The sequence below is a fragment of the Corvus moneduloides genome, chromosome 2 (genome assembly GCF_009650955.1).
Source record: "Corvus moneduloides isolate bCorMon1 chromosome 2, bCorMon1.pri, whole genome shotgun sequence".
In the NCBI taxonomy this organism is placed as follows: Eukaryota; Metazoa; Chordata; class Aves; order Passeriformes; family Corvidae; genus Corvus; species Corvus moneduloides.
This window is the reverse complement of record NC_045477.1, coordinates 116,348,410-116,374,692: the sequence shown is the minus strand read 5'-3', so window position 1 is coordinate 116,374,692 and position 26,283 is coordinate 116,348,410. Positions and strand designations below refer to the sequence as shown.

The following is a 26,283-nucleotide window of genomic DNA, read 5'->3' as shown; positions in this document are numbered from 1 at the left end:
ACCAACAGTAAGAGACTGGCTCTATCCCCAGGAAATAGATGCTGGTACAGAGGAGTGTAACCAGCCTAGCATCAAATAGTGGAAACCAAAATTCCCAACAGAAATCATCCGGATGTGTTGCTCACCTGGCCAGGCAGTGGCTGTGTCCTCCCGCCTGCTCCTGAGGCTGCCCTTAGCCACACGAGTCAGTCTCTGAAAAGTTGGCATTTTTTTCTCACAAGCTATCATTTAATGGCAGGAAAATCCTCTGTATCAGAGGAGGATTAGTGGAGATGGAAGAATGTGTCTGTCCTCTAAAGCTCCCAAAGCAGAACAGGGATTGCAGATGAACCAAACGGATGCTTTCTCCCCTCTGCCAACCTGCTCTCCCCCCACTATTAAAAAAAAAATACAGTCCAGAATTGGACTGCTGCCACTCAAACAGCATTGCTGAAAGTCATTACTCCACTCCCCATTATGTAATGGCAGAAGAGGTAGGAGAGTGCTGCCTAAATGGAATTAAATTTGGGGGCGATCACAGGCTTATGGCTTGCCTGCACTGAGCTCTCCAAACAGACACAGCTTGAGACTCTCATCCCCTATGCACATCCTCCCAGCCCCAGTGTGGCTCACACACTCCTAACAGGATGCCAGTGTGCTTTGCTTCACTAGGAATTGCTCCTGAAGGACAAGGAGGCACCAACAGCACTGGGAAAAGTGTCAGCAAACACAGGGAGCTTGCACAGTGTATATGGCCTTGATACTAATAAATTCTGGCCTATGAGTGTGTTTTGCCTGTGATGCAGCAGCTGGTGCATGGAAATCATAAGGACAGCGTCTGTATGTGGTGATGTTTTAGCATTCAGGATGTGAATTGGGGTTTAAAGCCTTTTCTGACAGAATGATGATGGTTTCTTTGGAGAGTGGGGGTTGAATAAGTGAGTTATCTCAGCCTCCCATGCCTTAGGTAATTGCATTCACCACGTTAGAGGGAAAAATAGCTCCACTCTTTATTTCCAAGTGAATTATTCTGCTTTTTCTTTTTTCCCCCCTGGGAAATGGAATACCTGATGAATTTATGCTTGATACAGCAAGAAAGATTCAGCTGGGAACCAGCCTGCTGCTGCACAGCTCTTCCTGCAAATTAAAGCACCCAGCTATATCAGGTTTATTTTGGTTTGGCTTTCCCTCAGTCTTAAGGCATCTAAGCTGGCACCTCAGGAAATTTGTCTGTCCCAACAGTGTGTAAGCAGGCTGAGCTGGGGGCAGGCTGGAGGGCAGGGAGTGACCCATATTGCATAGATTTTAGCTGAAGGGTGCTTTCCCCACCACACTGCTGTAAACCCTCCAGCTTTGTACTTCGGTGCTTTGCACTGCGCTGTTTTGCAGAGGAGGAAGGAGAGTTGCAAAGCCACAGATGGGCACGTTGCAGCCTCCACCACAGAGCTGAAGCTGCTGGGGACCTTGTGGTGACAGAACCAGCACCAGCTGGGTCCTCGACAGTGCTGGGGAAGCTGATGTTTCCCCTGGAAGCCCTGGTTCCCGTGGGAATACCAGGAAGCCACAACCTACCTGATCACAGAAAGCAGATCACTGGCCTTTCAGCCCTGAAGAAACTGAGAGGGGAGGAGGTGAAGTGCTATTCCCACTTCTTTCTTCCCCAGTATTTATATATATATATATATATCCCCTGGTACCTTATCAGGGGTACCAGGACTCATGTCTCTGCCCAGGTGCACACGTGCTGTCGGCAAGGTGGGAGGCAGTGGGCGAGGAGGGTGTGTGGGACTTGGGGACAAACTGGTGTGTGACCAGCTGGCAGCTCCCCAGGGATCAGACCTGCAGCTCGGTTTACACGGCAGCACTAAATCTGCTCGCAGGGAACGAGGAGGGGCTGATCTGCACCAGGGCACCACATTTCTGAGAGACTTTGGGGCTTCCTGTGCCTCGCTGCTGTTCTTCCATGTGCACATATAAGGGCTGGTGGGATGGGACATGAAGGACCACTGAGCCTCGGGAAGTGTTTTTGTGATCAGCAGAACCACCTCCCTCAGAGGGGCAGCTTGCAGGACCGGCAAAACACATTCCCAAAGAAGGGCACTGGGAGCCTCTGCTGTGCACAGCGGGTGGCTGGGGGCTGGTGGGTCGGGGAATGGTGGGTTTGGTAAACCGGGAGCTGAGAGCACCTCAGCAGCCACATTTGGGGGCAGGGGGCAGTGGCAGTAGGTGCCTACTGCGGAATCAGCAGCCACAGTGCGGATGGGGCAATGCTGCCGAAGCCGGCTGCGGCAGGAGCTGGAGGAAGGCTGGCAGGGAACACCTCTCGGAGAGCTGCTGCAGCAGGCAGTCTCACCAGAGACCAGCACAGACAGTATTTGTTCCTGCAGGAGCTTCTGACAGCAGCTGTGCCAGCAGCACTCACCTCACACACACAGCTCAGTGACTGCAGCCAGCCCAGCCCCACTCTGGATTTTCTGCTATGGCTGGAGGTAAAACAGGGCGAAGAGCCCTTGTCCAGCCCCATCATGAGCCCTCCCACCCACAGCCCCACCAGCCACGCTGTGCTGGCACACCCGGAGCTCCTGCCTGACCAGCAGCACTGTATTTCTCTGCACCATCCATGGGCAGGAGCCTTGCTCCAGCCCCCAGCACAGAGAAGATAAGGACATCTCAGCATATGCTGGGGGGAGGCTGGGGAGCTGGGAGTGGGAGGCAACTGAGGTCCCAATTTCTAGGAAAGTCGGGGAGCATCACTCTGTGAGTGGCTTTAGCAGACCACTGCAAGTGCACCAAGCAGAGCACCCAGTGCCCTCATGAACCTCTGGCAACTCCTGATTCATTTCCTGATAACCCCTGGCCCTGAAAGGGCATGACCATGTCAGAAGGAGGCCTGAAAAGGAGAAGTTTCTAGCTGTCTTAGGTAAGAAAACTTAAATACCAGAGTGTACATAAAGGACACCAGCATTTATTCTCTAAAGAAACAAACGGGCTCTAAACCATACCTCAGCATTATTTAGAGCATGACTCACAGTGGTTAATGCTGAGGGCTGAGCACACTAGAGATGCTTGGTGTTGGGAAGCTGCTGTGGCTGTCAGGCTGGAAGTAGAAGCTACAGAACATACTACTGCAGCTCTGTGCTGCTAAATGTTTTGCCACCAAGAGCTTCTCCTCATGATCTATCCTGCTCTTTTTAATCTCTGGGAACTCAGAGAAGTCAGAGGTCAACACAAGACCAGAAAGCAGCAGAGTTTTCAGCTGCCACTGAAAAAAAAAATGAATAGATGTTTATGTCTGATCTTCCACCAAAAGAATTTGGAGCATTGAGTCCTGATTGAAGGAACCCACTCTGCACCAGAGGTGTGTGCTGTGGGGACATAAACCTTGGCACAGCTTCGCCAGCTGGCAGTGAGGACAAGTCTGCCTTGCTGGGCAATCCTGTGCAGACTCAGTGCAAAGGTTGCTTCTAAAAGCCCATTTCTTCATGGCCAGGGGCATTTCATGTGATAGTGACTTAAGGATCTGTAGGTAGCTCCTATCTCGAATATACATTGATATGATTTAAAATTATCACTGGGGACTGCTTCTTGCAGATTAAAATATTCCTGTTATTTTCCAAGTTTGTCCAAGAACAGCTGGTGGGACTCATTTCACCCAACTGAACGTAAGAGGTCTCATCTCACCCTCTTTAGCCCCTTGCCTGTGGGCACCACCGTGGCCCTCAGCAGGGCTCAATTTCTCTGACAGAGGATGGCAAGACAGCCAAGGACGTGCAGCTTTGATGACACCAGTGCTGGATTAGCTGGAACACGAACATTGCACATCCAGATGCTTCCAGCCAAGTGCTGCCTTCCTCAGAGCAGTGAAGGGGCAGAGCTGCTGGCCTGACTCTGGTGGCTGAACATCTTCACTCCCCTGGTTTTTATCTCTATCAGCTGCTTGCACTCATGGGACCAGTGCTGGGGGTGAGGTCCCTGTGCCAGAGAGCTCCTCTGCCTTTCCCAGGCTTTGGTTTCCTGAGCTCCTGTAACAGCAGTCACAGCTCGGTGCATACTTCCCCTCTTCTCACAGCCACAGCTGTGTCACACATCTGAGCCTTTCCTGTGCACATAATCACCAGGGTGACCTTTCAAGGAGCTGCCTCAGCATTTCCCAGCAGAGCTCCTGTTGTCAGTGTGGGCCGTGTGACCATGTTGCACACAGGATGGTCAGACACAGCCCCAGCTGGCGTGAGTTTGGGGCAGGGAGGGTTTGTCCTGTGGTAGGATTACAGCACTGTGAGCAGACACGATGGACCGGTGTGGCCGTGCTGGGGTTTGCAGCTGCAGCACAGCCTGTGCCGCCACCAGAAATAGCACTTGGTACACGCGTGATGTGGCTGCTCACAGGGGATGCAGAAGCAGCTGAGGAGCCAACCAGGACTTCAAGAGCAAGGAGTTAAAGAGCTTTCCCTTGCTCAGAAGAGAGGACAGCTTTCCTTCTGCAGGCAGGGGTTTCATTTTTGTGTAGACTGAGGCCACCAAATTTGCTCAGGCATTAAGTTCCAGAGCTCCCTCATAGCTGGCCCAGCCCCCTCTGGCTTCTGAGCTATGTCCTTGTGAGTCTGCCTTCTCCTGGTCTCACCCCTGGAAAAGACCAACACCACTTCAAGACACCCCTTGGACAGAAGAGTTGCTGTGGTGCTCCCCACAATGTCCTCCCTGTGTAGCCTCAACAAGGAGGGCCTCAAGCTCACACCAGCCCTATTCACCCTCCACCTGAGCCATGTCCCTGCTGCACACATGTGGGCTGCCATCACAGAGTGGTCTGTCTGGGGACAGGTCCCTGATGGACCCCTGACTGTGGACTGAGAGCATGTCACGATGCCCAAACCCAGGCCAAGGGCACAGCAGCTGGCAGCTGCCTCACAGCAACCTGCCTGCAGGAGTAATCCTGCAGGAGGATTCTTCACCACCGGCTCTGTGAATGAGACAAGGCAGCCAGGAGCAGCACTTGGCATGAAATAGCCACCAAAAAGCCACTTACCCACGGGGAAAGTAATGAATTATAGCCAATAAAACAGCAGGAAGAGGAGAGGGTCAAGCTGGGCACCAGATCTCAGCCCCAGCCCAGGTGCTGCCTGACGGCCAAGCCGTGCTGCAGGAGCAGGCCCAGGAGCCTGCAGCTGCAGCAGGAGCATCTTCTGAAAGGGAACAGCACACTCTAGGGTAGGCAGCCTGAAGCAGATGCAGTGCACAGCAAACCACGAGCAAGTGCATTCATCTGTCAGCCCAAACTTCTGCCAACAGCCCAGTGAGACATCACACAGACCCCACACAGAGAGGACAAGGAGCCCTGAGGATGGAGTGTAGCTCCATCAAGGTGAAATCCTCCCACTGCCTGGCAAGGGCGGGACAGAGATCCTCTCCAAATCTCTCCAGACCACTGGATTTTACATCAGCTCACAAGGTCTCTCCCAGCCCGTCCTGTAGACGTGGTTTCATGTCTCTCTCACGCCAATCAAACAGTAACATTTCCAGCAAGAAAGGAACAGTGTGGGCTGCTCTGCAGTGAGGGGCTGGGTGTTTGCCATGGAAGCAAGTTCCTGCTTCCCACTGCAGTACATGTGTATGGATGCAGTGCTGAAAAGCAACATCATTTAGGCTACTGGGTAACTCTCCACAATACCCAGAGCAGTCCTGGGGAAGGGAAGGGAAGCTGGGCTCAGATCTGCATGAATTAAAACTGCAGAGGGACTTGAACCCATGTTTCCCGCATCCACTCTGTGACTCTTGGCCTTGACTAAAACTGGCCAGCCACACTCAGGGTTCTCTGTTCAGGGAAAAACTGCTGCTGGTGAAGCCTGAACAGGACTGCATCAGCTTCCTCTGCAGGAAGTGAGGGGAGCCCTGCCCTCCCTCCTGCCTTTGAGCAGCCCTTATATGCAGCAGGGCATCGCCTGTGTCCGGCGTGCGTCCGAGGAGCAGCCACTGCTCCCATGTCACACAGCAGATGGGGAAAGTCAAGGCTGGCAGCACCTGGACCAGCCAGCTTGCCCTCCCTGCTGAAGATGGCACCCAAAGGTGCCAGTGGCATGGGCATGCACAGCCAGGGAGCTCTGGAAAGGTGTGGGTTCATGCCACATTTTCCCGAAGCTGGGGAGCTGCTCTGCTCTGCTCCAGTCCATCTGTGGGGGCATTTCTATCCTGTGTAATTGTGGCAGGATGATTCTCCCCCAACCCCCCTCATGCTTTGACCTGGAATGTGGTAAAGAAACTCAGTTGGCAATGTCCTATTTGCAAATCTATCAGGGTGGATTGAGAGGGGAGCTCTGTGTTGTTCTGGTGTTGAATTATGCTAAAAATCAGTCTGGCACACCAACCCTGAATCAACATCCTGACAGTGAGGTAAAGCTTTGGCAGATAAGCTGCTAAACTGGCCTGGAGGCATATGACTGACAGTCAATCCCTTTACACTCAAAATCCAGCCCACTTTCCATACAGTAGGTTCTTCTGAGATACCCCTTCCTGGAGTCTGTGTGGAGATTCTCCCTTGAGTGAGGATGCCCCTTAAGGTTGCTCTTCAAGGTTAAGAGAAAGAGACCTGCCCACTCTGACTGTTGGTATGGCGAGTTATATCATTCTCTACTTAATAACTGTTTCTTTTTGCTAGCTTTAATATAATTGCTTTAATTTAGTGCACTATATTATACTATACACTACTAGTAGTTTCAGCTTTTATACTGTGTAGTAAATAATTCTGGTTAAGATCTTTTGTCTAATCATTTGTCATAATAGGTAATTTCTTTTATATAAATACATCTGATTTGCCATCTTTAAATCCTGCAGGTCAGTTACTTGAACTGTTGACAGTCTGAGGCTAAGACTGGATCCAGCCACCCCCAGGTTTCTCTCTGAGAAGTTTAAAAAGCAAGGGGGTCCTCTCTTCACCTCGTGACTCAGCGGCAGGGTTTCTCTAGCAAATTTTGTCTGAAGCTCACGCTCCCACCCGGGACAGTAACAGGGAGCTGCTTGTGTCCTGCTGAAGTCCTCATGCCATGCTTTCCACAGGCTGTTGCCCAAGGCAGTGACTCCCTGCAACTCCTTGTGATGTAATGGGAAGCCTGCAGAGTGCACACAGGAAGGCAAGGATGTGGCAGTGAGTTGTGTTTGATTTCCCCTTAGTGCTCATGAGTCCATTCATCCTGATGAAGCTGCGCCACAGCCACGTACAGGCAATGCACAATGAACTTACACACAGCTCTGCAAACACCTTTTGAAGCAGCCTTTCTGCACTGAAGGCGTAACGGGCCATATGTTATCCAAGCCAACAGCCCTCCCAAGACTCACCAGACACTTTATTTACCTCCTGGTAATTCATCTCTCCCTCCTCCAGGACAGAATCAGTGCCACCCCCCCACTGTATAGAGTCAATGTATGGGGTAGGTTCATCACTTACCTGTCTCTGCTTAACTGAGGCATTTATGTCAGGATCCTGCTCTGTAGCCAGGTCAGATATTTGGGAGAATGAACCAGAAGCCCTGGGACTCTTGGATGAAGGGACCTGGGGGGCTATAGCTGGATTGCAATATGATATTTTCTCCATCTGTCATGGCACTTTCCCCAGCCTGACTAACACTTTTTTCTGCAAAGAAACAAGGAGCACTGCAACATGCCAAGCAAACGTAATTACCTGGTATATATCTAAAATAGAATTTTGTTGTCTGCCAAAGGTACTGGCAGGCAGGAGAGGAGGAAAGTATCACATCAGGAATAAACTTCAATACCACAATAACCAGCACATTAAACTGGAGTTTAGAGCAGCATACACTCACAGATGATCTGGAAGATTTGTTAAATGAACTTATAATGCCTTACTGAGTATGCACTGGCCATGCATTCTGTGAATATATCAAGCCCAGATGTGAAACACATCATTGCTCCAGGGCACACCAGAGTGGGATGGAGCAGTCGCTGGCATCAGGAGCTGCCCTGGGGTCAGGAGCTGTGGCCATCGGGAGCCATCTGCCACCTCCACAAGGTCCATCTGCAAGGGGTTTAGATCCTCCAGCTCAGTAGTGCAGCTACTCAAACATACCACACCTGATGTATGCGGAGTTCTTGCACGGGTCTAAGATGATCAAAGCTAGCAGAGCTTGGGGGTGGGAGGGGAACAGCCACTGCAGGAGATAAGCTCACATTTACACCCACATATTCTGCTTCCCACTCGTTCCCTGCCTGTGCTTTTATGGGCTGCTGACACCTCCTCCATACCAACCCTGGGCATCGCCAAAAAAAGCCCCCACAGCCATGACATGGCAAAGACAGCAGATCCCCCACACTGGGGTGTATTTATGGATCGCAGAAGTACAGCACTTCTGCTCAGGAAAAAGGCTCTGTTTCCTGCCAGCTGCAGAAGACCTCATTAGCTGAGAGAGAAGGAGTTCAGCACCTTTTTCTGAGACATCGAATTGATGGTGGCAGAGGATGCAGCTCCTCTGCAGCAGGGCAAGTACTCCACTCCTGGATAGGATCAGCGCTGTGTCCCAAACCTAGCAACTGGCAATGGAAGAGAAAGCTCCACTCCTGCTGATGCCATGAAGATTTTTGCCTTTTCTTTTATACCCCAGTTATACCTTTGACAGCTTCTGTATTCCTAGTGCTTTTTGCCTACATTCTTGGACTTGTTTGTCAAGCTAAGAGACTAAACATTTTGGAAGCTTCGTAGCTAGGGATCAGTGTGCCCCAGACCCCAAGGTCCTCTCCAGAACACATTCTGTAAACCAAGATAGAACCATCCAGGGGAAGGTTCCTTGGGGAGGGGGGGCTCACTTGAACCCCTCACTGGGGAATCTTTGATAGATATGCTAATTAGTAAAACCTATAATGTTATACCCAATGTTGGGGGGTGAGGAAGAAGAGAGACACAGAGACACAGGGAAAGACTCGGTGGGGTACGTCTTGATGCATATGACCTGGACGTGAACACCTAAGGATCCTTAAAAATAAATACCAAGGTAAAATCCCTTTTCCCCTTCTAATCGTGTATGCCTCTTGATTTTAAGACCAGGAAAAGGCATCACTGCGAGCTTGATAGCAGCAGCACTGCAGCCTGCTCATCCCTTAACCATTTCTGGGTTGTATCCAGGGATGCAGTTTGTGTTGGGTTGCAGGCAGGTGGGGGAAACCCTCTGTGCTCTTGTCAGAGAAGCTGTGCCACAACAGCTGGGCTTTAGCCACGAGTGTGTTGCAACAAGCTGCTGGAGCTACCGTGCCCAATTTGAGTTAGAGGGTATAAAGTATCTGCCCTCCTTGTATGGTGGGAAACAACAAATAAATGAGGGGGCAAACGACACGTGTGGGAAATGCGATGGAGGGCCAGACATTCAGCATTAAAAATAAATCACACCGGGGCTCTGCAACATACCACAGCCCTCAAAAAACCTGTCTTCCACCCAGAATTTCTCACTATGGTTACTATTTCCCTTTTATTTCAGCAGCACTTTCACACTTCTCTGACACTTCCTGGGCTGTGCAGGGGAGACACGTTTGGTACATGAGAGTGTGGGAGGGGGAAGGAGGAGCTCAGCCACATAGGGCAGCACCTCTGGGGCATCCAAAACATCCTGTCCCTCCTTGGCATTCTGAGTATTCACAGCAGCCACTCAGGTGCACTTGGTGACAGCCTCTACAGTCTCTCTCTCACCAGAGCAATGGACTCACCAGTGTCACAGAAATGCTTCGCTTTGATAGGGAAACCTCACTGCTTGGGGCTGCAATTGGTGCAGTTTAAAATTCGTAAAATAAAGAGCAGACTGTGGAAGCAATGAATGAAAGCACCAAGCTGAGACGCTCTCAGACTATTATCTGGGGTAGATGCTCAGTGGGTGCCTTGACAGAGCATCCCGTCGAGTCTGGGGAATCCTACCGGTGCTACAAGCTGGCTGTGTATTGCTTGAGAGTCCCCAGCTGAAGGGCTACAGCATCAGCCTCAGCTCAGGCTGTGGAGAAGAGGAGCACACACAGGGCCCTCACAACTCGGTGGGCAGCAGCATCCCCTGGGGAACAGGAGGAGCAGCCAGGGTACTGACACGGTACAGAGAGGGTGGCTTGTGCCAGCAAAGCCCAGATCTGGACACACCTTGCCTGAGACCCACCCCTGCAGCTCTGGGGCTGTGCCAGGCAGCAGCACCTGTGTTTGGGTGGTTCTGTTCACACTTGAGAGACCTAAAGAGGATTAAGTGTATGCCAGGGAATGTCAGCAGCACGGATGCAGAAACACTGCTGAGACTCTGGGCCTGAATGTTTGATCAGAAGTGTTTTGTGAGACCTAGGCAGCACCTGAAGGAGATCTAAACATTTATTCAAGCCTGGAACGTGCCTATCACCTTTCCATGACAAAGTCTGCTGGGTGTTTGCCTTTCGTCCATCGTGCCTGTGCATGACCAACCAGCCCAGTCCAAGCAGGCTCCGTCAGGTGTCGCTGGGACACTGCTCACAGCCCTGATTTCCTGCAGGGAGCCCAGCCCTGCAGACTCCCCAGCAGGTGCTCTGAGCTCTGTCCCACGCCAGCCTGAACCGAGCCTTTCCACCACTGCCCTGGGAGCATGCAAGGACAAACTGTGCAGCACAGCAAACCCTTAACATCAGCGATGTCCACCACAGGATGGACAACCAACAGCTTTTTCAGTGCTTGCCTCATGAGCCGCAGCCCCCAAGAGCAGCAGCCCCCAAGAGCAGCAGCCCCCAAGAGCAGCAGCCCCAAGCTTCAGGAGAGCCAAACCCACCCCACCACCTCCCCTAAAGAAGTGCCCCACCAACAGAAGCTATGGGCCAGCACGGATCAAAAGGGGACTATCCCCCCCTCCTGTTGAAACCATGACACTGTGCAGCAAAATGAATAAATAATGCCAGCAGCTTCTGGCAGAAACACAAAGTGAAAGAGGAGATGGGATTTGCAAACACTTCCGGGGGGGTTGGGGGGGAAGCATCGCCTTCTGTTTCCTGGGCAGCTTCTGCACTTTGCACTGAACAAATCTGTAGATAAAATACAGCAGCAGCCTCAGGAGCAGAGACCAGACCCCAAAAAAATTCCCCCATCCACCGTGAAAGCCCTCGCACGTGGCCCTCACGTTGCAGCTCCTCTGGAGGCCACTGCCCCTGGCTCCGTGCCCCACACTCAGGCAGATAAAAAATCAACGCTCAGCGACTTTGGGCACCAGCAGAGCTGAAGCTGCAAAGGTCACAGTCTTGCACTGTAGTTATTTTTGGGGTGGGTTTTTCGTCTTTTGTCTCTCCCAGGCACATGCAAAGTCCCCAGCAGAAGTGGGGAGGGAACCATCTCTCCAGGAGGTCCCGTGGGCATTGTCAGACCCCTGCCTTAGCCCGTGTTCCACACATAAAAGGGGAAATATTAACATTAACAGAAACACAAATCAAAAGGCTCAGGTGTCTGCTTTTGATCAAATCTGACATAAGGCAAGAAAGCTTAACTAGGGCCTAGGAGAGCACTAATTATCAGATAGAAAATTAACAGGTAATTTGTCTCTGAAGTGAGCTAATAATTTCTAGGGGAGGAATTAATTAAATGGGGGAATTAAATCACCAAGAATTTGTGGGGTGACCACTTCTGATGGGATTCAGTTAATGAGATATCTGATAATCATGTCAGGCTTCATTTTCTTGTCCTCTGGACAGAAGGGGAGAGACAGAGAGCAGGAGATTACTGCAGTGCTCCCTCTCCCAGGCTGCAGAGATGCTTGCAGCTTGATGAGCCTCACCCTTTTGTCTGACAAAACCTGAGCAACCAAAAAGCAAAAGTCAAAAGCAGACCACTAGCAAAACACTGCTTAAAAAAAAATATTTTAAAAATTAGTAGGTGAGAGAGAAGGAAGTCTGCTTTACAGAAATGGCTCTCAGGAGCACGACGCACCCTCGTGCACAAGCTTGGTGCAAACCAGCAACACAGTGAACTGGAGTCAAAGTCCAGTGCCAGCGCCCTCCAGCAAAGAAGGGGGGGTGAAAGGTGAGTGTCCCGCCCTTGGGAACAAGAAAACAAACTCTTTTGCTTTGGATTTCAGCTAAGCCCAAGCTGTTCCTTGGTCCTGAGCAATGGATGGGAGGTTGAGGCTCCTCCACAGCTGCCAAGATGCCCATGGGTGCGGGCTTACAACCTCACTGCTGTCTAATTAGCCAGAGCAGTGTTTATGTCAGTGTCATACTTTTAATGACAGCTCTGTGCCAGCTGCAGGAAGAGAAATGATCTCCAGCCTTGCAGAAAGGCAGAGCCGCATGGGCAGACACCACCTGATCTCTCACAAAGCCTGCCAGCACAAAAATAACTTCTCAGAAATACTCGAACACATCTGAACAAGCAGAGTGAGCCAGTATCGGATCAGCACTTTGTATCACAGGGCTGCAGCACTTGTGATCCAGCCTCCAGAGCCCTAAATTTGGATTTGCTTGGATTTGCTGCATTCTTCAGACCTGTGTCTGAGCTCACCTACTTTCAGTTCTGCCAACTCCTTGCAGCATTACGTGCCAAATTCTCTAACCACCCTCCTGGATGGAAAAACACAAGCATTTACACTTCAGGGCAGTGACTAATTTGTGGCACCTATAATGGGTGAGGCTCAGCAAGTGAAATAATATGGTGAGAGATCCATGTGGAACCAAGCAGGGAAGTTACATTATCCACGTCATAGACAGGCTGTGTTTTTCCACATGTGGGCAGAGGTCAGTGGAGGCAAACTGAAAGCAAATGGAATTCACTGCTGCTGATTTGTAAAATGATTCTCCAAGTATTAGGATTTTCCCTGATACTGCATATACTTGCTGCATTAACACAAACTGATAGCTCTGAGATATCTTGCAGTATATGCCTGAATAACAAAAACAACAACAAAAACAATAATAATAATAATAATAAAGCAAAACATGAAATCTGTCAGTGCCCACTAGCCAGTTCACATTACAGAACAAAATATTCCCTCCTGGAACATGCTGGGTCTTATGCAGATTCAACTTCTCTGGGTGACGCAAATGCTGTAAAAACAACTCTGAGTCATAGAATAAAATCACATAATTCCCCAAAGCCAAATAAGGACAGAATTCAGCCCACACAGCTCTGACTTCCCATTTTCTTGGTAGTAGCAATTTTGTTTACCTTCCCTTGTAAATGATACCGTTTCCTTGCTCTCACAGAAAATCTTGCATTTCTTTTCACTAAAGCCCGTAGTTGGTGTAAATACTGGTATTGTAAAAAATAAAGTAACATCCCAGCATCTGCAAGGCCTAGTGTAAAAAGCCTGTTATGTGCTCTCTGGGACTGGCTTTGCTAATTGGTATGAAGTCTTTCTGAGGAACTTGGAAGGCATTCTCCTAGGCTGCCTGTAGTTTTATTTTGATATATTTTTCACCAAGAGTTCGTTTACAGCCCATTAGAGCCAGGCTTGGGTATTTTACAAATGTAATACAGCAGCACACAAAGAGCACTTAATGCCTTAAGTCTTCAGAAGGCTTTTTAATTTTGTACCACAACTGAATTGTTTCACCACCAGATTTCTCATGCGCCACAGTGGGTAAGGCCTTGTGCAAACAGCTTTGTGGCACGTAAATAAAGCTTCCAGACCTGATCTGTGCATGGTATAAAGCACCATCACTCTGCTCTTGTCATTTTGCATCAGCAGCTGCTGAGTTTTCCACTTTGAAACCTTAGGGACGTTTTATTAATAGGGTGGGAGGAGTTGCATGCAATAAATGGGATGTGATGTATTTGCAGTACATGCAAGCATATTGCTTTATTTATTTTCCTCCTCCATGGCTTAGCAGCACCTGAGCTGAGCTGTGCTGGAAATACAGGGTGCAATGTTCACGTGGCAATCCACCACAAGCTTGATCTAACTGCACACAGCAAGTGAGACCCTCTTGTGTCCTTTCTAGTTACTAACTACTCTCTTTAGGGTCCAGTTCAGAAGGCAGTGACACAGCCCTGGCTCTGCATTTTACAAAGCAAAAGCCTTTTTGAGCAGGTGAGAATGCAGCAGTGTGTGCACTGAGTGCTGATGATTGACACTCGTGATACACTGATGCCTGATAAGATATGCACACCCTCTTGGGCACTTGAAGCTATTAACACAGCAAAGGCAGGACACACTCAAAGTGTGGGACTCGTAAATCAGAAAGAACAAATTGTGCTGTGACCTACCAGAGCCTTAATGCTCCAGCCAGCCAAGCCATGCTTGCACAGCTGCACCCCTTGTCAGCTTTCTGTTTAGTGATCCCTCATTCTCTTCCCTGCTCCTAAGTGTCTTCCAAGTTACCACTAGTAACTGAATATATTTTACTGAATATAACCAAGGTCTCCAAGAACCTCATGCACATTTGACATTTTTGTGCTGAACAGTAACATTTATGTAATTGAGGCATGTTTTTCCACTGCTGTGTTTTAAACACAGTAAATTCAGTCTGGGTTTAATGCTGCTTTTTTCCTGAAAGGTCTACCAGGTCTCTAACAGAAGCTTTATCACTAGCATGTCACTTGAGGAAAAGCAAAAGTAGTGATTTATTCAGCCTCTTTAAAACTCCTGTATCATTAAATCTGATGTAGCTCAAACATTTGAGAAGTGTTGAGAAGAAAATATATCTCTATTAAGGCTCCAAGACTCTTGTCTTTTTGATTAAGTAAAAACAATTTTATACTTCTGAGACCTCCCATGCCATATTCTTCTGAGAGGAAAAGCAGGAAACAGTCTATTTGATGTTCCCTACTTGGGGAGAAATAGAAATACTTCAGAGGTCCTTTATCTATCATAAGCTAGCTAAGAAGAAATGATTGGGTTTTTTCACTTTTTTGCCGGCTTTAATCCACTGATAAGCCTGGAAAACTCAGTGCTTTCACCTGGGACTGACATGAAAGGACAAGTGAAAGTTGCAGATAGTCATCTCTAAATAAGAGAAGGGGCATCATTAGCACCCAGCCATCCTGGCACAGTATCTGTAGTACTGTGTATGAGGTAAAGGGGGGCACAGCAGAGACTCCACTTGGACAAATGATATATGTAATTCAGCACTGGCTATTGTAGCCACTAAGCAGCTTACAGAAATTTCCTCCCAATACTGTCATTTGTCTGCCTAACTTGTGCTGCCATAAATACACTACATGGGGTTTGTTGTAAGGGCTGGCCTTTCTCTTCCATCAAAGGGAAAGTCATATATTGAGATTTAATCAAATGGCCTGCACAGCAAATTGGCAACAAGCCTTTTTGATTCTATACCTGTGAATAGACACCATGATCCAGTCTGAGGTTTACAGTCTAGGAAGGTCACTGGAGGACTCTGCCCCTATTAAGCTAGATATAGATGTGTCCTATTTTAGCCTTGCACATAGAAGACTGCAATGCAAACACTGCAAGGCATTTCCAGGCTGCTGATGGATTTTATTTCCTTTGCTTTTTGTCTTTCATCTCCTGGAAGAAGCTGCACCTCCCTCTCTCAGCTGTGACAGATGAGGGGCAAGGTGTTCCTGAATGGCCTGGGCTGGAGATATGAGCCCTGACACTAGCACTGGCTGTGACTCTGCAGAGGCCACTGGTGGCTCCTCTGGTCACTCATTGCACCATGCGTGTGTGCAGGTTCACAGCTGGCTCAATGACTATTTTAAACAACTGGGTTTTTGCCAAGTCAGAACACATTCACAAACCGAGAGATCGTCTCAGGACAAAGCCTGCCCAGGAAAAAGCCTGTTTCTAATTTGGCACTGCAGCTTGGAACAAGAGGGTTCAGATCCCAGGACGGCTGCAGCTGGAGTCTGTTTATGGAGGAGGTTTAAAATCCAGCCTTAGCTAATCCCTGAATTTCCTACAGCAAAGCGTAAAACACTGCTTGTTTATTCCCCCAGACAGGAATCTCACCAGCTGAGGTCTGTAACATCTGATTACAGTTTGCCAGCCACACTCTCACAGCTCACAGGTGACACACTGGGGAGACTAGAAGAGAAGACGACCTAAGAGACCACTATGAAATGACCTCTCTAAGAAGCTCTCATTAGCATCACTGTCTGAATTACAGAGTTAAACCTCCCTGCTCCCATGACTCATCCTATGGATTTGCACAGCAATTCAGAGAAGATGCCACTTCCCTAGATGCTCTACAAACATAGAGCCAAAAGCTGCAGGACATCACATGATGCCTTTTCCTGGTCTTAAAATCAAGAGTCATACACAGTTAGAAGGGGAAAAGGGATTTTACCTTGGTATTTATTTTAAGGATCCTTAGGTGCACACGTCCAGGTCATGTGCACTGAAATGCACCCCGCAAAAGATCTGGTCTATATTATAGGTTTTACTAATTAGCACATCTATCAAAGATTCCCCAGTGAGAGGCTCAAGTGAGCCCCCCCTCCCCAAGGAACCTTCCCCTGGATGGTTCTATCTTGGTTTACAGAATGTGTTCTGGAGAGGACCTTGGGGTCTGGGGCACACTGATCCCTAACTACGAAGCTTCTAAAATGTTTAGTCTCTTAGCTTGACAAACAAGTCCAAGAATGTAGGCAAAAAGCACTAAGAATACAGAAGTTGTAAACAAGTTATAACAGGGGTATAAAAGAAAAGGCAAAAAATCTTCGTGGCATCACACAGATGTCCTGGAACTGTGTTCTGGTTTCCCTACAAGTTTCCCCAGGTTTCCTGCTATCCCATGTGTCCATTGCAAGGAGTGGCTGGCAGGTACACGGTCACCCTCCAGAGGGATGATCCCAGAGAGGTGCACTTCCTACCCCTGGCAGCGCTCAAGGCCAGGCTGGATGGGGCTCTGAGCAACCTGGTCTAGTGGAAGGTTCCCACGGCAGGGAGGTTGGAACTGAGTGATCTTTAGGGTCCCACCCAACCCTAACCTTTCTATGATCCCATTTGGGCAAAGGAGGTAAATAATGGAAAAGAGACATATCTCATAGCTGACCAAGTGGGATGAGGTATAAAAAGACAGTCCAAGAGTTATGCAGGAGTTCTGTGGTGTTAAAACCAAAGCACCTGCGAACAAGGTAAGTGAGAGACAATGAAACAGATGGAAGAAGTTTGGAGCCTGGGACCTGGGCAGTCCTCTGCCTTGCACCCCTGTGTGGTCTGGGGCCTGAGATTTCTCCTGAAATTGCTTCAGTCCATTGGAACACATGGGAGCACATCAGCAGCTGCAATACACGTGACATGACTGTGCACCAAAACAGATAAGCTGGAAGGGAAGAGTGGAAGGTTGTATTTGAATGTGCAAGATCCTTGTCCAATTCGAACTGAATTATCCTCAGTTAAAAAGGAAGGACTCCAGCACTGTTTAAGAGCCCAGCTCCAAAACTAATAGAACATCCACTCTCCCATCCACAAGTTGTCAATTTTGAACAGACTGAGCAATCTGAGCAGACAGGTCTGTCTCTGCTCCCCTGGGTAACCATCTGCTGTGTGTGACTGCAGAGTGTGAGGGGCTACAGCCCTTGAAGAATCGCACCTTTGATCAAAACAGCAGTCAGGAGATGCTGAGCTCTGAGCTAGATGAAGAGGCACTGGGCTAAATTAAAGATTAATGTTAAAAATTGAAGCATAAATTAAGCTCCCTATTGGCTATACTGTGTTGGAAATTTAATAAATTTCTAGCCACATGAAAGGCTTGAGCACTGTCTCTGGGATTTTTAGTGTAAAGGACAGTAGTTTTACACTAAGGCAGCTAGGAGAAGCCTGGCTCCTCTCTAGCCTGGTTTACTGGCACTTCACAATGCAAACATGCATCCTGCACCAGCTGGGCCATGGAAACTTGAGGCGACATGGGAAGGAATGTCCTGACACTAATGCACTCCATTCTTGCTCCTCACCAATCACCCTGCCAAGCCTGACATCCTTCTCTACTGTACTGAAATCACTATTTCCTCACTCCCTAGCTGCTTCTTTCCCCGTTTGATCTGCAAGAACCTGAATGTGCTTCTTTCCTGCCTGCTCCTTTATTAACACTGTAATATTTCCCTACAGGTAAGATTCCCAGCATACTTGAAAATGTGCTCTGAAAGTCACTGGTGACACAATGTACAGGAACAACAGAAATCAAACCCATCAACACATTCATTTTAGCTGCTGCTTTGCTTGTTCTCCCATGCCCAGCACTGTTCCAGGCCAGAACTGCAAGGACTTCTTAGTGATTCTAGCAGAACCATAGTGGGAACTTTCTGCTGGAAGAAAAAGAGAAGTACAACCCACTCCAGACTAATTCTGAGAGCAGCACCCCAGGTTAAATCAGGCCGGGTGGGAGGTGTCACCCCAGAGCCACAAGGTTTGCCTCATCTCCCAACCCGAGGAAACACAAATTTGAACTTCAGGGGGGATAATGGGAATAAAGGATAACACCAGCCACTCACAAATTGAATGGCTAAATAACCCCCACAATGAGAAGGAAACAGATAATTTCTGTATTGAGAGGATCAATTCAGTGATGTTCAAAAGAAAAAGGTGGTATGTACCGTGTGAGCAGGGGGGACTCTGGAATGCTCTGCACAGAAATCCAGGGAAAGACTCACTTCCACCACTTCAGTCTCAGTATTTTTCTCACTTCGTCTCTTGCCAGCACGAACTGATCCAGGACATTTTCTCTACCCACAAAGCTGATCAAGCACATCCTCCTGCCAGCCTGCAAGCGTCAGCAGCCAGCCTGCACCAGCGCCAGCACACACAGCTGCCATCCCTCCTCCCTCCCCCAGGAACGTCCCCGCTGCTTTCAGCCAGCCCCTCACGGTACACGGATCGGAACACAGACTGGGATCTGTCCCGTGACTGTAAGCAGGAAGATCCAAAGCTTTGACCTCATTCCCACTCTGCTTTTGACGTCAGAGGGCAAAGCCTACGCTGCAATTTCCACAGCAAGGCTGAGCTGCCTCTCCCCAGCTGGTGTCAGACCCACTGCAAACCTCATTTAGAGCAGCCAGAACCAACCCCATGACTGAGCACCTGCTGCCTTCAAGGCTTGAGAAAGTCCCTTCCTTCAGACAAGTGCCATGACACAGCAGAGGAAGGATCGTCCTCAGCTGCCCACCAGGAACACCACATCAGGAGTGGTGAGAGCTGCAAAATTTCTTCCCACTCAGCATCAGCAGGAGACCTTCCTTTCAAGAAAACAGTGATGAAGGTACAGCAAGAGCCAGATGAATCCAGGACTCAGGGATTCAACCCAGCTGCAGAACTTGGCACTTGGCCTTGCTGAACCTCATGAGGTTTTCATGGTCCCACTTGTCACATGTCACCTACACAGCTCCCTTGGGAGGCACAGCAGAAACAGCACCCTGGGAGCCTCGGGAATTCCTCTCTGTGATCTATGGCACACTGTGCAGTGGTCTGGAATTCCAATTTCCAGCAAGGAAAAGGTGTTCCTGCCCTTTAAGGCAAAGCTCTGAATGGGCCAAAACCCAAGCGGAGCAAGATCTTACAATCACATTTCATGAGCAGCCTTCATAACTTAATCAAGGGTTGTTTTAGCACATGGACTGGGAAAAATGATGCAGTGAGGGTCTTTGGCTGGAGCTGCCACAGGTACAGACAGACACAAGGAAAGAAACAGAAAAGAAACAGAGCAGGCAGAGAAATGCTGAAGAGAAAGGAGAACACAAAGAGCACTAAGGTGAGAAGGTGGCACTCTGAAGACCAAAGTGGAGCCTACTGAAAAGGAATGGGACAGAAATCAAAAATTCTGAGACTTTTATTTACTATCCAAATACAATTTCCTCCCTTCAGCACAAACATCCTCCTGATAACAAGAGTCATCCAGCATGGTTTTCAGAAAGTACTTAGTTTTGAATGGATGTTGTGGGCTGCAGACACAATGGAACATGGAAGGGGCTTTCTCCTCCTGGTGACTTTGACATCCTCAGGAGAGGAGGCAGCAGGAGGAGAAGGGCAGCTTGTATTCACCCTTCACTGGGAAGCTGGGGTGGGGGAAAAGGTCTCGTGATCTCTGTAGCTGTTCCCACAGGGACATGAAGGCTGATCCCAGACCCCCATGGGTCACATTAAGAGGTGCCTTCATGCAATGCTCACTTGGTATTGAGGGGCAGCGTGGCAATTTTATTCACTGGGCTTTGTAATTCTGCCACAAGCCAGGTGAGAAGGTCTCGACCTCCTGGACACAAAGATTCTGTGATCTTCCTTTTCTGGGGGAGAAAGCCAGGCCCATTGGTAGCCAAAGCCCAGTGCCCACAAGGGGCATTAACAGGGTTCTTTATTGCATGAAATGACATGCAGAGCTGTTCACATAACTCTTTGCAATTGTTGCTTCATGTGCAAACAGCATCACTCTGTAGCACTGAGGGAATGGGAAACTTTTTGTTGTGTGAAAACCAACAAAACCCCCGAGTTTGACACTGATGCCTTTGCCTGGCTGCTGAAAGCCTCTCCTGCCCCACTCTCCCTAATGAAAGTCCCCCTTGTGCCCACCCTTGGCAGCGCCCTTCTCATCCCGTTCTGCCCATGCTGGGTTGTGGGGCAGGGTGTTGGCAGAGTTGTGCTGCCGAGATTTCCTCCCACTCAGCATCTTCAGGAAATTCCCTTCAAGAATACAGTGGTGAAGGTATAGCAAGAGCCAGGATGCTTTGGAAATACTGCAACTGTCTCTTCTGAGCTTGGAAAAGTGCTTTTCAAGAGCATTAATTGAGATGATGTAACACCAGTGTTGGCCTCAGCAGAATCAGCCTTGCACAGTGCACAGAAGGAGACAAATTAACCCAAAGCTTAAAGATCCACTTTTGCTCTTGAAAATCCAATAGGCAATTTCTCTACATTTCTGACACCAGGATGGGGCTATAAATAAGATATATTTTACAATCCACATACTGAATACTTAGGCTGCTGAGGCTGTACTTCTGTAAATTGGTGCTAACTCTGTAAAATGAAAATATAAAATAGTACAGTGAATAGAAAGACAAAACAGGTGTCCCTGCTGCTCAATGGAGTGAAGCAGCTAAAATAAGGTTTTTCTTGTCAGGTGGCACCCACACAGGAGCCCTGAACCTGCAGCACCCAAGGCTGAACGGGTGACAGGCACTACAGAAGTTGAGTCATGCTGTGACAAAGAAAATGGTGTCACACACTGGTATGAAGTGACCACAGAGCTGGACAGCAGCTGTTCAACAAAACTGTTCCGTGGCTGGTAGAAAATGCTGATACTTCAGAAAACATTGTTAAGGCGGGGCCATTGTGAAAACTGATTCATAATTGTCAAAATACCAATTCTTTAAAAGAGTATGTTTTGAGAATTGGATTTAGAAACTAAAATCATTTTCCTGCAATTTTTAATAAAGGAAGCAGTTCAACAAAGCCCAAAGCAATCAAACAACCCAGACTTTGTGTTACATCAAAGACATGCTATTTTGATCTGTATTGGCAGGGAGGAAAAATTTTAATTTTGAAGTTGAAAGATTCCATGGAAAAGGAAAAACATTTCATCCAGGTCTAATTTTAATAACACAGCATGCTCTGGTAAACAAAATTAAATATAAAATGTAAATATAAAGTAGCCTTTTCCTCCTTTTGGAGGTTTATCAGTCACTGCATTCTTGTTATTTTTATGCTATTGATAAAATAATAGCAAAAAAACCTATGCAGCTGTATCTTCTCCTGAACTGATGAGAATTCAAATACCAATTAGTTCATAAACCAGTTTTTGAGAACTACATGCAAATTTGACAGCCATATCCATTTACAGTTCTGCCAGCTACTGCTCTGGGCTGAAAGATTTCAATGACCCAGCAGAGCTATGTTTAAATAACCTACAGTAACAATTCTGCTGAGAAAAGCCTTGCACAGCCATATTTCTGCAGCTATTACTTATCAGATGCTGCCTAAGCAGCCCTGCAAACTCTAGAACAGACCCTAGAAGTAGGCCTGTGGGAGCAGGAACATCGAGGGAAACAACAGTATGAAAAATTTCTGACTTTTGAGAAAGCAGGGGGATCTCTGAAATTACCCAAATCAAGCAGAGGTTCCAGATGGTGGACAGAGTTTGCAAAAAAAGGAAGGGTTACCTGGTTCAGAAGGATGAGGGCAGGTCTCTGAGACTCAGAGGAAAGTGTAAGTTTGTGGGCTTAGTAGAGAGAGTCAGGGAAGACAGAAGGAAAACAGAATGGTTTCAAGCCAGTGGGACAAATAGCACAAACACACAGCAGTGAATGGCTGGTGGTCCCCAGCTCCATGGCTGGCAATGTAACACCCTGCCTACACACCGATGGATGTAAAACCCAGCACAGCAGCAATCTCTAATCACAGAGAATCTGGTGACTGCAAACAGAAAACCACTCCAACAGCCAAGGTTGACTGCACCACAAAAAAAGACTTTGGGTTTGCAATTGAACCATTCATGTGGAAACACATTTCTTGTCCCTAAACCTAATTTATAATTAATTCATGTAATTCTTGGTAAGTCTTAACCTAAACTGCTCTCAGAGGTTTCCATTCCACCTCCCATCCAATGCCTTCAGCACAAGAACTGAAACTGAAATAGGGATGAACCTATATGCAGTGTCTACAGCCTGTCCATGTGGGCTTCAGTTAAGAAAGATGATTGGACTTCTAAACCAAAAGCTGTGCCCATAATATTAAAAGCACAGGTCAGAGTAGTACAGCCCTTTCCTCACATGGGAGGGAGACTCCAGTATCCAAACTGAAAAGCATGATTTGACCTCTGGTGCATCCCAGAGCGAGTCTCCACTGAGTTAACAAAGCCCTAGAGACATGACAGCTGTTATCAGGCAGACATTCTTTGAGCATGTATCAACAGCCAGAGATGTCCTGAGGCTTACAGCCTGTTAAGACATTCATAACCCTACAGCACAGCCCAGGCCAGAAAATTCAGCAGGGCACTGCAAGGTTCAACTCTATTTGCTACGAGTTTTGGGGATGCTCTCACAGACTCCAGTCTCTGCGGGGCTCCTGTCAAGGGCATTTCAAAGTCACAATTAACTCCTTTAAGAACCTCAGAGTTAAGACCTCACAGAGTTTTACAGCAAGTGAAGCAAAGGTAAATCACTCTGGTGCTAAACCAAAGACCAAAGAGCAGTAGCAGAAAACCTCCTAAAACTCTGGTGACCACCACAAGGCTCATCCTGCCTGGGGAACTCTGATTCCCGGGACTTCCTACTGAAGGATAATGAGTCTCAAGGCAAGGGCAGTGGCCACAGGCTTTGTGGCAGTTCCCATGCTACGACCAGGAGCCTCAGCCACTCCCAGATCCCCAGGTCATCATGAGAGGAAGCTGATGTTTGTGCTGCCAGAGCCAACACGGGGTCACTCACTCAGAGGAGAGCTGGGCTTCCACTCTAACTCGGCCACCGGCCTCTTGCTTGGCTGCTCTGTCTCCCCATTTCCTGGCAAGGCTGACTTCCTGCTTAAAACTTTGCTGAGATTTACTCCTGAGAAGTTCTGCAGAAGCACCAGTGGTTGCAATAAGCCCATCGTTTTAATTTATCCACATAAAATAGGCAAGTTCTTGAGTCCCTGGAGGAATTTTTCATAAAGCACACTGTGATTTAACAGTAGCCTAATTACCAGATTTCTCAGCTGTTTAAGGAGCTGTGAGAAGAGGATGCATCCTTTCTTGGACCAGTGATATAGTTAGAAAATTCAGGCAAGCTTTCAAGTACATGATCCCGCTATGTTTGTAGACTCACAACTTAAATAACATAATTAAATACAGTCTTTTCACCCAGAGAGTCCCGGGCATATCTTCTTCATGCATAAACGGAGAGAGCTGGAAAAGATCAGCAACGTGGGACTGTTTCCACAAGCCAGTTCTCAGCTCTCCAATGTTTTTATATTTCTTCAGAGAACACTTCCCTTAACCTGCATCTAATCTCTGACTAAGCTCAGTACACAAGTGGTATTTAACAAACAGCTTCCATTAAGATTCCCAGTCCACTTAATTTCTGGCTGTTCCTTCTTTGTAAATAACCCTGAGCAATTGTTTCCCCTGCTGCACAAGAAACATTTTCAGTCACATGAGCCTCTGAGATCTCAAGTGCCATCAGAAGCAATGCTTGTTTTGACTGCAAGAAGAAACAAGTGTGTACCAAAAAAAAAACCCAAAAAACAACGGAAGTTGGGTTAGAAAGAACAAGGGTAAATATTTGAGAAATGCTATCAGAAATCTTATTTCTCTCTTGTTATAGTAGAATAATCAAAGAATATGCCAAGGTATCTCATGCTCTTACTCGGCTGTCATTTTTTAAGCTGAATCTACCTGCAAATTACTGGTTTCAAGTAGAACCTAGAAGTCCCAGGTGAGATGACAGATGAGACTAGATACTGGTGCTGCAACTGCTGATTGAAAAAGTTGATGTCTTTACACTGACAGGATGAGCAAGAAACAAAGAGAGCAGTTGCAGCATGAGGATGTGACTGACCCCAGGTAACCCAGAGCAGCAGCACAGCTGGGAGCAGATGCTCTGTATCTTTGCCAAACCTTTTATTCTGCTTCCTTTTCAAATTTATCACTACTACTTCTTTCCCAATGAGTCATCGACTGAAGGAGATTAGACGAACTCTTTAGCCACTGAAAAACCCTGGTAATCAGGGCCCTCCTTGAAGCAACAGTTGCATTTTCTGCACTGAATATCTAAGCAGGGACTGCCAACACCTGCTCCAGACTTCGCCTTCCCTGCTAAGCCTGTAGTCCTATGACCCTTGATGACAAACTCTAGTTTGCATGAAAGGCCAGTGGGAACAAAGCTTTCGTCACACCAAATACATAATTTGATGCTGCCACTGTATTGAAACCTGCACAGATCATTAATCAGGCTCAGCGTTGTGTAATCTGTGCTCTGAACACACTGAATGTTTATTTGAACCATGCAATTCCTTTAGCAGCAGTATTTTTTGCACACAAATCAGATGATTGTGAATTTTCCCTGAAGTGGCAGGACAAACAGCAAACCCTACCCTTGGCAGGATGCAGTTTAGAGCAGAATTTCAACTGTTTACAAAAACTCTCTGAGGAGATGCAGTGCCCCTATAATTACTAAATATACAGCAGAATTTCCTTATCCTAAATGGACAGCCCAGACTTGTAGATCCATAGCACTGACAGCTTTTCCAGACCTTCCCTAAATAATCCCAGGAAAGAGTTAAGGACAGCAGTACAGGAACTCCTCATGGTACATCAGCAAAGGCCCTCCCACCACTTACACTTTTCCTAGTCTTGGCTCTGCTCCAGGCCTGCCTCATTAACCACCAGCAGGTGACTTCAGCTTGTTAAGTGTCATCTTTATGTGAGCACAGGATAATTACACAAACCACTTCCCACTTCCTGGGACTCCTTACACAACATCTACCCATGAGCAGTGTTATGCACAAGGCCACCAACCAAGGGGTTGACAGAACCAGACAGGATCTGCACTGCTGTTTTCTGACACAAAGTGGTAAGCAAGATAGAAAATGCAGCATGAAACTGTCACCTCAACAGCCTTGGCAATCTTCCCCTCAAAAATGATCCACTTACGATCTGTGGGGTTGGTTTGAGTGCTGGTGCAACAGCTCCAGCCAGGTTCACTGAAGTGGCAGAGCTCACAGCACAGCAGGAGTGAAACTCCAGACTTGTCCTTTGCTCCCCTCCACCTAAGAACAAGCACTAACACCTAGGATTTGTAACTCAGTATGGCCTGTCATAACTGACTGCAGGCTGTTTTCATGAACACATTGATCAATATGAGCAATAGCGAGCACTGCACTGGATGAGGATTCAGGAACTCAGAAAGCTACAGACACACAGCTTTAACGAGGTTTATAGGGCAACTTTCGGCTGCCACAGCCTCAGCAGCATCCTGCTTGTACAAGCTGCCTTTCCTGTACTCAATCCTTGCACCAAACAGTAACCAAGGCTCTCTGGTAATGCCATGGCTCTGTCCACTTCTTATGCAGAACTCCACACTAAGACATCAATCCAAGACACTCCCACCCCTGTCATCACAGTAAAACAGATGCTGTTTCAAGACCTCTGCTTATCTGCACAGGTCACAATGCCCTCATTGGCAAACCAAGAGCAGACTTTACTACAACCTTCCTGCCATAACCACTGCCACTGTTGGCATATGCAAACATTTATTGCCCAAAGACTGACTTTACTGCACGTTTTGAAAGCCTCACACAACAAAGCTTCACAAAGACAAATCAAGAATAACTTTCACCATTTAACTTCACAGCCCTTTTCTTTACAATTTAGGATGCCTTTTCCACCTCTTCCCAAGTCTTTTCTCATTTACTGTGGGCTGCCCAGTATGCCAAGAACTACTGAAATACAAACTTCCACCTCTATGGG

General features: G+C 47.8%; 1 protein-coding gene across 4 annotated transcripts in view; it reads right to left on the bottom strand.

Moving 5' to 3' along the window:
- Nucleotides 1-18,662, bottom strand: part of NYX (nyctalopin) — a 32,351-nt gene extending 13,689 nt beyond the window's left edge. For 3 of the 4 annotated variants that reach the window (XR_004238540.1, XR_004238541.1, XM_032100945.1), the window contains exon 1: nt 126-1,584. The gene's annotated coding sequence lies outside the window, so the exon portion shown is untranslated. Of the gene's footprint in view, nt 1-125; nt 1,585-18,451 lie in introns of those variants that run through there. The other variant, XR_004238542.1, reaches the window with a different exon arrangement.
- Nucleotides 18,663-26,283: the final 7,621 nt, after the last annotated feature.